Source organism: Ambystoma mexicanum, chromosome 7q (genome assembly GCF_040938575.1).
Source record: "Ambystoma mexicanum isolate Mex_15411 chromosome 7q, UKY_AmexF1_1, whole genome shotgun sequence".
NCBI classification, from domain to species: Eukaryota; Metazoa; Chordata; class Amphibia; order Caudata; family Ambystomatidae; genus Ambystoma; species Ambystoma mexicanum.
Genome location: NC_090941.1, coordinates 1,168,686,106 through 1,168,699,357, shown reverse-complemented (window position 1 = coordinate 1,168,699,357; position 13,252 = coordinate 1,168,686,106). Strand labels below are relative to the sequence as shown.

Genomic DNA, 13,252 nt, shown 5'->3' with positions numbered 1-13,252 from the left:
CCTGAAATACACGGGCCCAGGCTATTCGCGTGTGGAACTCCCCGCGCACCCCTGAAATACACGCGCCCAGGCTATTCGCGTGTGGAACTTCCCGCGCACCCCTCAAATTCACGCGCCCAGGCTATTCGCGTGTGGAACTTCCCGCGAACCCCTGAAATACACGCGCCCAGGCTATTCGCGTGTGGAACTTCCCGCGCACCCCTGAAATACACGCGCCCAGCCTATTCGCGTGTGGAACTTCCCGCGCACCCCTGAAATACACGCGCCCAGGCTATTCGCGTGTGGAACTTCCGGCGAACCCCTGTAATACACGTAGCCCGCTCCCCCAGGCCCGATCGCGTGAGGAACTTCCCGCGCACCCCTCAAATTCACGCGCCCAGGCTATTCGCGTGTGAAACTTCACGCGAACCCCTGAAATACACGTACCGTGCAGAAATCGCGTGTAAAACTTCCCGCGCACCCCTGAAATACACGCGCCCAGTCTATTCGCGTGTGAAACTTCACGCGAACCCCTGAAATACACGTACCGTGCAGAAATCGCGTGTAAAACTTCCCGCGCACCCCTGAAATACACGCGCCCAGGCTATTCGCGTGTGAAACTTCACGCGAACCCCTGAAATACACGTAGCACGCTCCCCCAGGCCCGATCGCGTGAGGAACTTCACGCGAACCCCTGTAATACACGTAGCCCGCTCCCCCAGGCCCGATCGCGTGTGGAACTTCACGCGAACCCCTGTAATACACGTAGCCCGCTCCCCCAGGCCCGATCACGTGTGGAACTTCACGCGAACCCCTGAAATACACGTAGCCCGCTCCCCCAGGCCCGATCGCGTGAGGAACTTCACGCGAACCCCTGTAATACACGTAGCCCGCTCCCCCAGGCCCGATCGCGTGAGGAACTTCACGCGAACCCCTGTAATACACGTAGCCCGCTCCCCCAGGCCCGATCGCGTGAGGAACTTCACGCCAACCCCTGTAATACACGTAGCCCGCTCCCCCAGGCCCGATCGTGTGAATAACTTCACGCGAACCCCTGTGATGCACGTACCCTGCAAATCGCGTGTGACACTTCCCGCGCACCCCGGTATACATGCACACGTATTTTTTGTCAGCGGGTGTCCGTGTTTGTGGGTACCCCTTTGCACGTCATTTTTCCTGGAGGGCCACAGTATGGGACATTCATCATGGCAGTATATAGGTGCTATTTGTTGGCGCACCTTTTGGCGCACATTTCTTACAGCCGCAGAGACGCTACCGCCTCCTTTCTTGTGGCGGTCGTGTTTGTGCCTGTGCGCTGGTTTGAGCGTGCGCTTTTTTCCCCTATTCTATTCCATGAATACGTGTTGTAGGCGAGCGTGTGGGCGTTCCGCGCACTTGTGCCCTGTACTTCCCCCGTGACGCCCACGTTTTGGCAAGTTGTTCCCCATTCCGAGTGTTACGCCCGTGTTCCGCCTACTTTTATTGCGTGCGCCGCGCTATGTGCGAATTTCGCTGTGGCCTGTGCGATTTTCGCTGTGACCTGGTGCACGCTGTTAGATGGCCTGTGCGCCAACGTGCGCCAACGTGCGCCGCGCACTTTTTTTTCGCACATCCGCTGGTTTTCTCGCGCACGGCCTTCCATGAATCGACGTGCGCTGCTTTTCGTGCGATTTTCGCACGTTCACTGCGATTTTCGCTATTCCACTGCGATTCGCACGTTTTTGCCCACTTGCGCCGCGCTAATTATTCCATGAATCGGCCTCTAAATCTTTGTGGTACAGACTGATACCAAAGGGGATTTATTGCTCTCACATGTAGTCCTAATCTAGTGTAGTGCTCCCTAAGGGAACTGCACTGGATTCAGCCTAACACTGGTGTACAGAGGTGAGGATAAAATTATTGGATTTACATTTTAGTGTGCTACTAGTACCTTGGTGCAATTAACCACAAGGTTAACAATCACAAAAAGTTATTTTAACAAAGTCAAGTATGGAAAGTTATAGTCAGGAGACCCTCCTTGCAAAAACTGCTGATTATCTTAAAGATTTGTGCAGACAGAAAGGTCTTCCTGTCAAATGCAAGAAAACAGAAATGATTGATAGACTGTTAGAGAAACAAAGTCTGGATAGTGGTGCTGTAGGCCTTACTATTCCAGCAAATGTGGCAAACAGTAATGAGGATAATGTTGAAAATGTTATTGTTGAGTCAGATGAGGAAGAGGAGGATAACAATGTCACCCCCTCCGGTCCTCTGCCTGCTCAAGGACCTCAACCTTTAGCTACTGGACCCTTACCATGTCCCAAATGAAGTCCTGAATTTATATCCATAGAAAAAATGAGACTTGAACTTGAATTCAAAAGAATTAGTGCCCAAACTGAACAGAGACATCAAAAACTAAGGCTCAAAGAAATGGAGCTCAACCATGAGCTAGAGATGAAGAAATTGTCTTTGGAAAATGCTTATCTCCCTGAATCCTCTAGATCTTCCAGTCAAAAAAGACCCCGGATGCCTAAAGAGATTGTGGGTATGTATGAACCTAAGTTGGATGTATTAGATTGGCTTGCTATGTTTGAATACAATGATCGGTTCCAGTAATCAGTTGATCCCCTGGTTATTCTCTAGGCTCCCTCCTGTTGCATCTGATGTGGTAATGGAGGGAGGTGGATAGGATGGATTATGAATGTGTAAAGCTAGCCCTAATAGCTAGATTTGGGAAGACTCCTTCCCAGTACCTTAAGGGGTTTAGGACCCTCAAAAAGCATGATAGTATCCCTTGGGCTACTTGGGTGAATGAATGTTTGAAGAACTTAGAGGAATGGATTAAGGGATGGATTAAGGGTTATAGATTTAACACTTATGAAGGGATGAGGAATCTTGTTATGATGGAGTCTATCTATGATGCCTGCTCTCCTGAACTCAGACAGCACTTGTCTGATTCAAAGGAATTAGATTCCAAGAAACTAGCTAAGGTTGCTGACTTGTGGGTTTCCAACAGGGCCACTCACAAGGATTCAGGGGTAACTCCGAAAAAGGATGAGGGAAAGCAGCCTAAAAAAGACGCCAAGAGAATTCAAATAATTCCAATTCCAAAGAGGGACACAAACAGAATCCTAAGGGTAAGCCACAAGGGAAACCAAATCAGGCTAGTGTACCTTCTGGTCCCAGACCAGAAGGAGGTCGGAACAAGCCACCATTCATAAAGACATTGGGAAATGCTATGTTTGTGGCTCTACTGATCATGTGAAACAGGATCCCAGATGTAAGGGTAAACCTTTAGGGGGCCACACTGTCTCCTTAGCCTTCGCTCCAGAGGAGGAAGTACATTTGGTCAGCGGAAACTTTCAATTACTGGCTGATGACGCCATTGGAGTCTCAGCTAGTGTATTTTTAGTATCTCTTGGGTTGTGGGAACAACAGAATTTAGATGTGTATAATTCTATCCCTCCTAATACTAAAGAGTATTATAAAGACAGTGTCCTAGTCAATGGTCAGGCGCCCCCTGCCATTAGAGACACTGGGGCCAGCATAACTGTGGTGGACAAATCTTTTTTCAAGGTGGAGGACGTTGCTAAGGCACCCAAACACATCACCAAGTTAGCTGGAGGGCCTGTGCAGATGCTTCCCCAATTACCAGCTCTCATCCAGTGCAATGAAATGACTGTCAAGATACCTGTGAGTGTACAAGCTGAAGTACCAGGAAGGGTGCTGTTGGGCAATGATCTGAAAGATCTGGGAGTAGTGTCAAGTACCCCCAGACCTCCAAGTAAGAGATTACAGGAGCTGGCAAGACCTGCGAGGGAGAGGACCTTAAGAGGCTCTCCTGAGGAGATGATGGAAATCACTCCTACCCCACTGGAGTTACTAACTGCTATTTCCAAGCCAAGGGGAAACCTAAGACTTCAAAGAAATAGACAGCAGAAAGGACTCCAGTACTACCAACCATTAAATCGCCTAGGTTAACAAAAATCACACCTGTGATTCCTTCTCCAGCTGAGGCTGAGAGAGAGGAACAACCCTGTGTGGTTGAACTAGAGCCTGAGGACTCAGATCTAGTAGGAGGCCAGGAACTCATTGGAGATCTTGACCCTGTGGACCATCCTGTGCTGCAGCCTTTAGTGGCAGAATGGGGACCCCAAAGGGCAGACTTCAGTAATGGACAAAGATATTGTCCAACTTTGGAAGGTCTTCACCACCAGGCAGCTTCTCAGCTTGAAGGGCAAGAGCCTGGGAAGTATAGGTTACACTGGGAAGATGGCCTCTTCTATTGTGAACTGACAGAGTCAACCCCTGGAGACTACAAGAGGCGTGTAGTACCCCAAGCAAACAGACTCCAATTCTTGCAACTAGCCCATGAGATACCTTTGGCTGGTTACCTGAGCTTCAAGAAGACCAAGGAAAGGTTCTCTCTCTACTTTTAATCGCCTAAAATGGGGGCTGAGGAAGATAAGTATTGCAAGAGTTGCCACACTTGCCAAACTTCTGGTAAAAGTGGCTCGAAGAACGTGGCACCTCTAGTGCCTCTCCCTGTGGTGGGAGTACCATTTGAGAGGGTAGGAATCAACATTGTTGGTCCCCTTGATCCTCCAACTTCTTCATGCAACAGGTTTATACTTTTTGTAGTAGACCATGCTACTAGGTTCCCTGAAGCAATTCCTATGAGGTCTGTTACAGCTCTGGCTGTGGCTAAGGCCCTCCTTGGTATTTTTAGCAGGGTTGGGTTTCCTAAGGAGGTAATATCCGACAGGGGGTCAAATTGTATGTCCCACTACATGAAGGCCATGTGGAAAAACTGTGGAGTTACCTACAAGTTCTCAACCGCATACCATCCTCAGACAAACGGTTTGGTAGAAAGGTTGAACAGAAGCATGAAGAGCATGATAGGAGCTTTAGAAGACCCCCTTAAGAAAAAGTGTGATCTTTTATTGCCATGCCTTCTCTTTGCATATAGAGAAGTCCCTCAGGAGGGCGTGGGTTACAGTCCCTTTGAACTTCTCTATGGCCATCCGGTTAGAGGTCCATTGGCCCTGATCAAGGAGGGGTTGGAGAGTGCTCCTTCCCCCACCCCAGTCAGAGTCACTGACTATGTGATAGGACTCTGGAGGAGGATGTCACACATGATGGCTGAGGCAAGTGATAACTTGAAAGCAGGTCAGGCTCTGGTCAAACATTGGCATGACCAGAAGGCCAACATGGTTGAGTTCGCTCAAGACCAGCTAGTTCTTGTTATGGTCCCCACAAGGCAGAGGGCCTTGCAGGACAAATGGATGGGACCCTTCAAGGTTGTGGGAAAACTTGGAGATGTAAACTATCAGGTAGACTTAGGCAATCCTAAGGCGGCACCTAGAGTCGTTCACATCAACCGTCTAAAAGCTTATGTCTCGAGACCAGAACTGGGAACATTGCTTCCCTTAGCTCAAGAGGAGGAGGAGAGTGAACCTCTGCCTGACCTCCTCAGAGGCAAACCTTTAGATGAGAAAATAGAAGGAGTCAATCTCTCTTCTAGTCTGACACCTGAGCAACAGGAGGAGTGCAAACTTTTGTTAAATCAATGTGCCCCCCTGTTCTCTCTGACACCAGGTTTGACCCCTTGGTGCCAACATGATATCCAAACTGTTGACTGTTTACCTGTCAAAAGCAGGGGCTACAGGATGTCAGAAAATATAAGAACCCACATCAAAGGAGAGGTCAACAAGATGCTTGATCTCGGGGTATTAGAGCCCTCTATTAGTCCATGGTCTAGCCCAGTTGTGTTACTACCAAAGGCAGGATCCAAAGAGTTGAGATTCTGTGTGGACTATAGAGCTCTACATGCAGTCACTAAGACTGATGTCCATTCTTTGCCAAGGACAGATGAGCTGGTGGGTAAGCTTGGTTCAGCCAAGTTCCTCAGCACATTTGATCTCACATCAGGCTATTGGGAAATAGCCCTGACTGACCATGCCAAGGAGAAAACTGCATTATCCATCCCAGTTGGCTTATACCAGTTTAAGGTTATGCCTTTTGGGTTAAAGAATGCACTTGCTACATTCCAACGGATGGTTAATCAGGTTCTGAATGGGATGGAGGACTTCTGCATGGCATACTTGGATGACATTGCAGTGTTGATCCCTACTTGGAAAGAACATATTGACCACCTAGGATATGTTTTACAGGCTCTGGAACAGGCCCATATGACCATAAAGGCAAGCAAATGTCAAATTGGTCAGAGTAAAGTGGTCTACCTTGGGCATGACCTAGGAGGTGGTGCATAAGGCCTTTGCTCAGCAAGATTAAAGCTGTGCAAAATTGGACAACCCCTTCCACTCAAACCCAGGTGAGAGCCTTCCTAGGCCTCACTGGGTATTACAGGAATTTCATTGAGAACTATGGGTCCATAGCTTCTCCACTGAATGTAATCTCCTCTCCTAAATTCCCTAAAAAAGATCAAATGGAATGAGGAGTGCAATCAGGCCTTTGAAAGCCTGAAGAAAGCCCGTTGTCAAGCTCCAGTTCTCCTGGCTACCACCAACCCTTCATTGTACAGACAGATGCTTCCAATATAGGTATAGGTGCAGTACCCAGTCAACTGTATGAGAAAGGTAGGGAGCACCCCATTTGCTTCATCAGTAGGAAAATGAAGGAACCTGAGACAAGGTGGGCAACTATTGAGAGAGAATGTTCTGCCATTGTGTGGGCTTTGAAGAAGTTTAAACCATACATAAATGGATCTACTTTCAACATTCAAACAGACCACCAACCCTTGAGATGGTTAATGCAAATGAAATGGGAAAACCCAAAACTGCTGAGATGGTCAATCTGCCTCCAAGGGTTTGATTTTACCATTGAGCACAGGTCAGGATGTCACCACCAAAATGCTGATGGTCTCTCTAGGATGTTTATAACCGACTAGAGGTATGAGACTCATCCAGGAGTGGATAATATCCTCCTGTCCCTTAGTCTGGGGGGGGGGGGGTGAGTGTTAGGGATAATTCTCACTTATGGCTAATTTCCCTTACCTATAGAGTCCCCAGCAGCTTTGCTGGATCTGAAGGGTTTATTTCTTTTTACCTGCTAAGAGTGAGACTCTTTTTCTCACTCTTAGGCATCTTTACTATGTGTGTTATAGGCTATTTTTGTGTTTAATGCCTATGGGACTTTATCTCCCCCATAGGAACCATCTTTATTCACATGTGTTACACAGCACCCTCCGTGCAATGACACAGGGGTGTCGTAGTGACCCCCAAGCATAGACTCCATACCCTGGGACTGACTACTGTCTCCCAAGGCATGTAAAGTCCCCATTACTTTACTAGTCAATCTCTATGAACTAAACCAGTACAACCCAACTTAATATGGAAGTACTGGAAGGGGTTAATAGTTTTACGCCTATGTTATTTTCGAGAGGGTACCTTAAAGTCCCCCTCTACAAAGTTTCTGGCTGGTGGCAGTGGTTACTACCTTTTATATTCGACCGCAAATATTTCCCTATGGGATTTTCCCATTGTTCGAGGGTAACACTTTTACTGACAGCCTCTAACATACCGCCGGTTTATTTTATTATTAACTTTACTCCGGTAAGTTTTATTTGCCAGAACTTTGATATAATTTCTTTCTTGTGTCTTACTCTAAGCTCCTAACCCAGGTCGGGGATCCTTTGTTCGCTCTTTTGGCGGGCTTCTGCTAAGAAACCCTCCTTTCGGCGCCTCTGAGTCTGGGGTGGGTCTGTTGTTTGGGAGGGGGAGTAGAACCCCTGGACAGAGTTGCCGCAGCAACTCAGGTCCAACTCTAACCTGATAGGCTGGAGGGTCTCCCGCCAAGAAGACCACTCCACTGTGTGAGTGACAGCTAGGCTGTATGAATGGGTCTCTTTCTGCATAAAATCAGGGTCCTGAGGACTGGAAAAGCAAGACGTCGCCACTGGAACTACGGAACCGAAGGGGAGAGAATCCAGAGACATCTTCAGCATCTACATCACCGGTGAAGCCCTGCCGGATCGTCTCACCACTCTTCTTCCACACGACGAGAGGAGATCTTCAGCGAAAGAGCCTCCTTCCCTTGAGCTGTTGGGGTTAACCAGTTCACCTATCGCTTCCTCAGACCTGCCTTGGTCGAATCGACAGTGCCCAGCACTTGCAGACCGGATAGCCAGGCAGCTATCGACCCAGACCACGATTAAAAGGAGCGTACCTTTTAAACTTCGTTTGGCAGCACCGCGGCTGGTTTCATCCCTGGGTAGTGCAGCGACTCGAACCTTCCTCTACGACGAGAGCCTCTCTTCCTCTGTTGGACCTCTCGACCTGCAGGAACTACCAGGAACAACCGCCACTGCAGGAGCCACTTCTTCACATTTAAGGTACATTGTTCCGCCAGGCCGCCCTTTCTCCTTAGTAGCCCTAAAGGTGTTTTAAATCCTTTAACTACTTGTGGGGTCGGCCGCCCTCTCTCTTAACCTTGTCTTTCGCCTCGCATCTCCCTCTTCAATATTTTTCTACTAAAAACTTGACTGCAGCTACAAGAACATTTTTGCTCCTAAGGCCTTGGTCCTGTACCACTGACTCTGGCTCAGGCCTATTGACTCTGGCTGATTTGTTAGATCTGCTCTCACTAGATTGGTTTTCAATGAGAAATGGGTTGATGCACCTGAATCTTCTAAACCCCTCTTCCTTCCTTCTGTTTTAACTTGTGGAGTGCCATTTTGCTCAGTTTGCATTCACTTATCTTTTGGCTAAAGTGTTACTGTGCATTACTTGTTCACACAACTTCAGGGAAGTGTTGCTAGGGGGTGTCTGAACATATTTCGGTTTAACTTTTGCTTTCTGTTAGGCTGAAACCTGTGCAGTTCCCTCTGGGACCACTGCAAAAGATTTAGGACTACAGGCGTTAGGCGGTGAACCCACTTGGTAGCAGTCTGTACCACACAGATTCACTTGGTAGCTGTGGCTGAGCAGTCAGAGTTCCCTCAATAAGAGGTGAGCAGTATGTGGAGTATACAAGATAGGACAATTCTTCCCCATAAGACAAGCAAACACGCAACGAGGCTTAGTTTAAAGATATTAAGGCATTTATTTATAAAAGAACATCTATGAAAAACACTATAGCAAATTCACGGCAAACAAATCAAACACAATTACTCTACGAAGCAGAAAACGATCAATCCCCCTAGCAATATTTCGACAACTCTAGGTTCTACTGGTACCACTTATTTTCAGACAGAGGTGTATACCTCAACCTAGATGACACTCTAATATTAGTTAGGACGGGAGGGAGAAAGATAGGCAGGTTATGAAATCAACACAGTTCAATCCTTCGCGGATAAAAATGCAAGGCAGGAAGACAAGAATCACAATAGATCGTAAAGTTCAGAGGCCAGGCCCACTCAGAGAGAGGCAAGGCGCGATGTCCCAAAAAGTCTCTAGTGGAGATGCATTCAAGCCTCTGTAGCAAATTGTTATCGGCAGATTGAACCAGTTCAGAACAATAAATGAGAAAAGCTTGGAGGCGACCCAACGGAATGGAGAGGATTAAGACACCTCACTCGAACCGATCGAAAGGGGAGCCAGGCGGACACGGTACCTTGTTGTGGAGGGCAGCTCCGGCGGGGGCAGTTGTTCCTGGTGGTGGATGCACGTCGGGTCTTTGCCAAGAGTAGAGATGATCTCGTCGTCGAAGAAAAGTGAAGTCCCGTGCACCACCAGGGAAGAGACCAGCCGCGGAGTGCTCCGTCACAAGGCACCACCTTTTGGTCGCGGTACAGGGGTAGTGGCTATCCGGTTGCCGAGGTGCTCTGCACGGGCAATTCGACCACTGCGTCCTGAGGCGAATAAAAAGCAAAGGGGACTGGTTGTTCCCACCAGTCAGGGGAAGAGACTCTCCGGCAGGGAGATCTCCTCTGTCGTCGGGAAGTGGTGAGTCGGTTCCGCAGGGCTCCACCGGAGGTGTCGTCATGTAGGTCGGCTCAGCATTACCCTCGTCGGATTCTTAGGTCCTGTGGCGACTTCTGAAGATCCAGTCCCAAAAGCCCTGCTTTTATGCAGAAAACCCCCATTCATTCAGCCTAGCTGTCAATCAACACATGCTAAGTGGTGAGCGGGGAGGCTCACCACTTGGGCCAATCACTCCAGAGTGCGACCGGAGTTGTCAAGGCAACTCGGTCCATGGTGCCTAAACCCCCTCCCATACCCCTGTGGTAACCCAGACAGAATGGCACCACTTTGGAGGGTCTCTGTACAGAGCCCGCCAAAAGTGGAACAAAGGGCTCGACCTTTGGTTTAGGAGTCACAGAGACGAACACAGACGCCATTTTAAAAACCGAGTTCTGGCAGAAAATACCATCTGATAAACTTATTTAAGATAAGTAGACCGGTGGTACGTTAGAGATTAACGAGGAAAAGTATCAATCTCCAACAATGGGACGAATCCCATAGGGTTATGTCTGGGGTCGAACATAACAAGTAGTTTCCACTGCCACCAGCCACAACTCGACGAGGGGGGACGGGACAGTGCCCCCTCGAGTAATAGATCCAGGAGTAATCGAATTACCCCTACTAGTACGTCCACAATAAGATGGTTTGTACTCGTTCTGTTAGTAAATTTAGGTCTAGTAAAGCCAATGGTGACTTTACATGCCCGGGGAGACAGTAGTCAGTCCCCGGGTATGGAGTCTATGGCGGAGGTCCGCTAGGACGCCCCAGTGTTACGGCACGTAGGGTGCGGTGTAACACACATAGAAAAAAACATATGAGACCCTATGGAGTAAAAGACCCCATAGAACACATTGACATATAAAGGAATTACACACATACATGTCCAAGAGTGGGAGGAAAAGAGTCTCACTCTTGGCAGGATCGAAAAAACAAACTCCCGAAATCCAGCAAAGCTGCTGGGGGACTCACTAGGTTAGGAAATTCAGCCTAAACAGAGAATTCTCCCTAACACTCGCCCCCCCCAGACTAAGGGACAGGAGGATTTAATCCACTCCTGGATGAATCTCATACCTCTAGTCGATGACATACATCCTAGAGAGACCATCAGCATTTTGGTGGTGACATCCTGACCTGTGCTCAATGGTGAAATCAAACCCTTGCAGGCAGATCGACCATCTCAATAGTTTTGGGTTTTCCCCTTTCATTTGCATTAACCATCTCAAGGGTTGGTGGTCAGTCTGAATGACAAAAGTAGAACCATACAAGTACGGCCTAAACTTCTTCAGAGCCCACACGATAGCAAAGCACTCTCTTTCGATTGTTGCCCACCTTGTTTCAGGATCCTTCAGCTTGCGGCTGATGAAGCAAACGGGGTGCTCCCTACCTTTCCCATCCAGTTGACTGAGTACTGCACCTATTCCTACATTTGAAGCATCTGTCTGCACAATGAAGTGTTGGCGGTAATCAGGAGCTCTGAGTACTAGGGCTTGGCAAAGAGCCTTTTTCAGGTTTTCAAAAGCCTGATTGCACTCCTAGTTCCATTTAACCTTTTTAGGAAATTTGGGCGAGGAGATGACATTCAGTGGAGAAGCTATGGTCCCATAGTTCTCTATGAAATTCCTGTAATACCCAGTGAGGCCTAGGAAGGCTCTCACCTGGGTCTGAGTAGTTGGTGTTGTCCAATTTTGCACAGCTTCAATTTTACTAAGCAAAGGCCTTATTTCTCCACCGCCTACCTCATGCCCAAGATAGACTACCTTACTCTGTCCAATTTGGCATTTGCTCGCCTTTATGGTCAGATTGGCTCGTCCAAGAGCCTGCAAAACATCTCTCAGGTGGGTTACATGTTCTTCCCAGGAATTGCTGAACACTGAGATGTCATCCAAGTATGCCATGCAGAAGTCCTCCATCCCATTCAGAACCTGGTTTACCATCCTTTGAAACGTAGCAGGTGCATTATTTAGTCCAAAAGGCATTACCTTAAACTGGTATAAGCCAATGGGGGTAGAAAATGCAGTTTTCTCCTTGGCATGGTCTGTCAGGGCTATTTGCCAATAGCCTGACGTCAAGTCAAATGTGCTGAGGAACTTGGCGGCGCCAAGTTTGTCCACCAACTCATCTGGTCTTGGCAAAGGGTGGGCATCAGTCTTGGTGACTGCATTAAGAGCTATATAATCCACGCAGAATCTAAGTTCTTTAGATCCGGCCTTTGGTACTAACACAACTGGGCTAGACCATGGACTAGTAGAGGGCTCTATTACCCCGAGATCAAGCATCTTGCTGACCTCACCTTTAATGTGGGTTCGTACGTTTTCTGACATGCGGTATCCTCTGCTTTTGACAGGCAGACAGTCACCAGTGAGTATGTCGTGCTGGCCCCAAGGGGTCAAGCCTGGTGAGAGCGAGAACAGAGAGGCAAACTGATTCAACATAGATTTGCACTCTTCTTGTTGCTCGGGTGTCAGATTGGAGGAGAGATTTACTCCTTCAATTTTTTCATCTAAAGGTAAGCCTCTGAGGAGATCCGGAAGAGCTTCACTCTCTTCTTCTTCCTCGGATGATGCTAGAAGCAACGCTCCTACATCAGGTCGTGAGACATACGCTTTAAGTCGGTTGGTGTGAAAGACTGTCGGAGCCTCCTTGGGATTGCCCAAGTCCACCAGATGGTTAACCTATCTGAGTTTACCCACTACTCGGAATGGTCCCATCCACTTATCTTGCAAGGCCCTCTGCCTTGTTGGGATCATAACGAGAACGAGCTGGTCTTGAGCGAACTCAACCATGTTAGCCTTTTGATCGTGCCAGTGCTTGACCAATGCTTGTCCAGCTTTCAAGTTATCGCTTGCTTCCGTCATCATGTGTGACATTCTCCTCCAGAGACCTATCACGTAGTCAGTCACTCTGACTGGCTTAGGGGAAGGAGTACTCTCCAACCCCTCCTTAATCAGGGCCAATGGACCTCTGACGGGATGACCATAGAGTAGTTTGAAGGGAGAGTAACCTACTCCCTCCTGAGGGACTTCTCTATAAGCAAAGAGAAGGCATGGCAGTAGCAGGTCCCACTTACGCTTAAGGGGTTCCTCTAAAGCACCTATCATGCTCTTCATGGTTCGGTTGAACCGTTCTACCAACCCATTGGTTTGTGGGTGGTAAGCTGTTGAGAACTTGTAAGTAACTCTGCAGGTTTTCCACATGGCTTTCATGTAGTTGGACATAAAGTTCGACCCCCTGTCAGAGATTACTTCCTTAGGAAACCCGACCCTAGTAAAAATACCAAGGAGGGCCTTAGCCACAGCCGGAGCAGTAACAGTCCTCATAGGAATTGCCTCAGGATACCTAGTAGCATGGTCTACTACAACAAGTATAAACCT

The 13,252-nt window shown here is 48.2% G+C and overlaps 1 protein-coding gene across 1 annotated transcript in view; it reads right to left on the bottom strand.

The window, feature by feature from the left end:
* The window catches only part of LOC138528246 (NXPE family member 4-like), a 200,700-nt gene that overhangs the window by 158,922 nt on the left and 28,526 nt on the right, over positions 1-13,252 (bottom strand). The window lies entirely within an intron of this gene.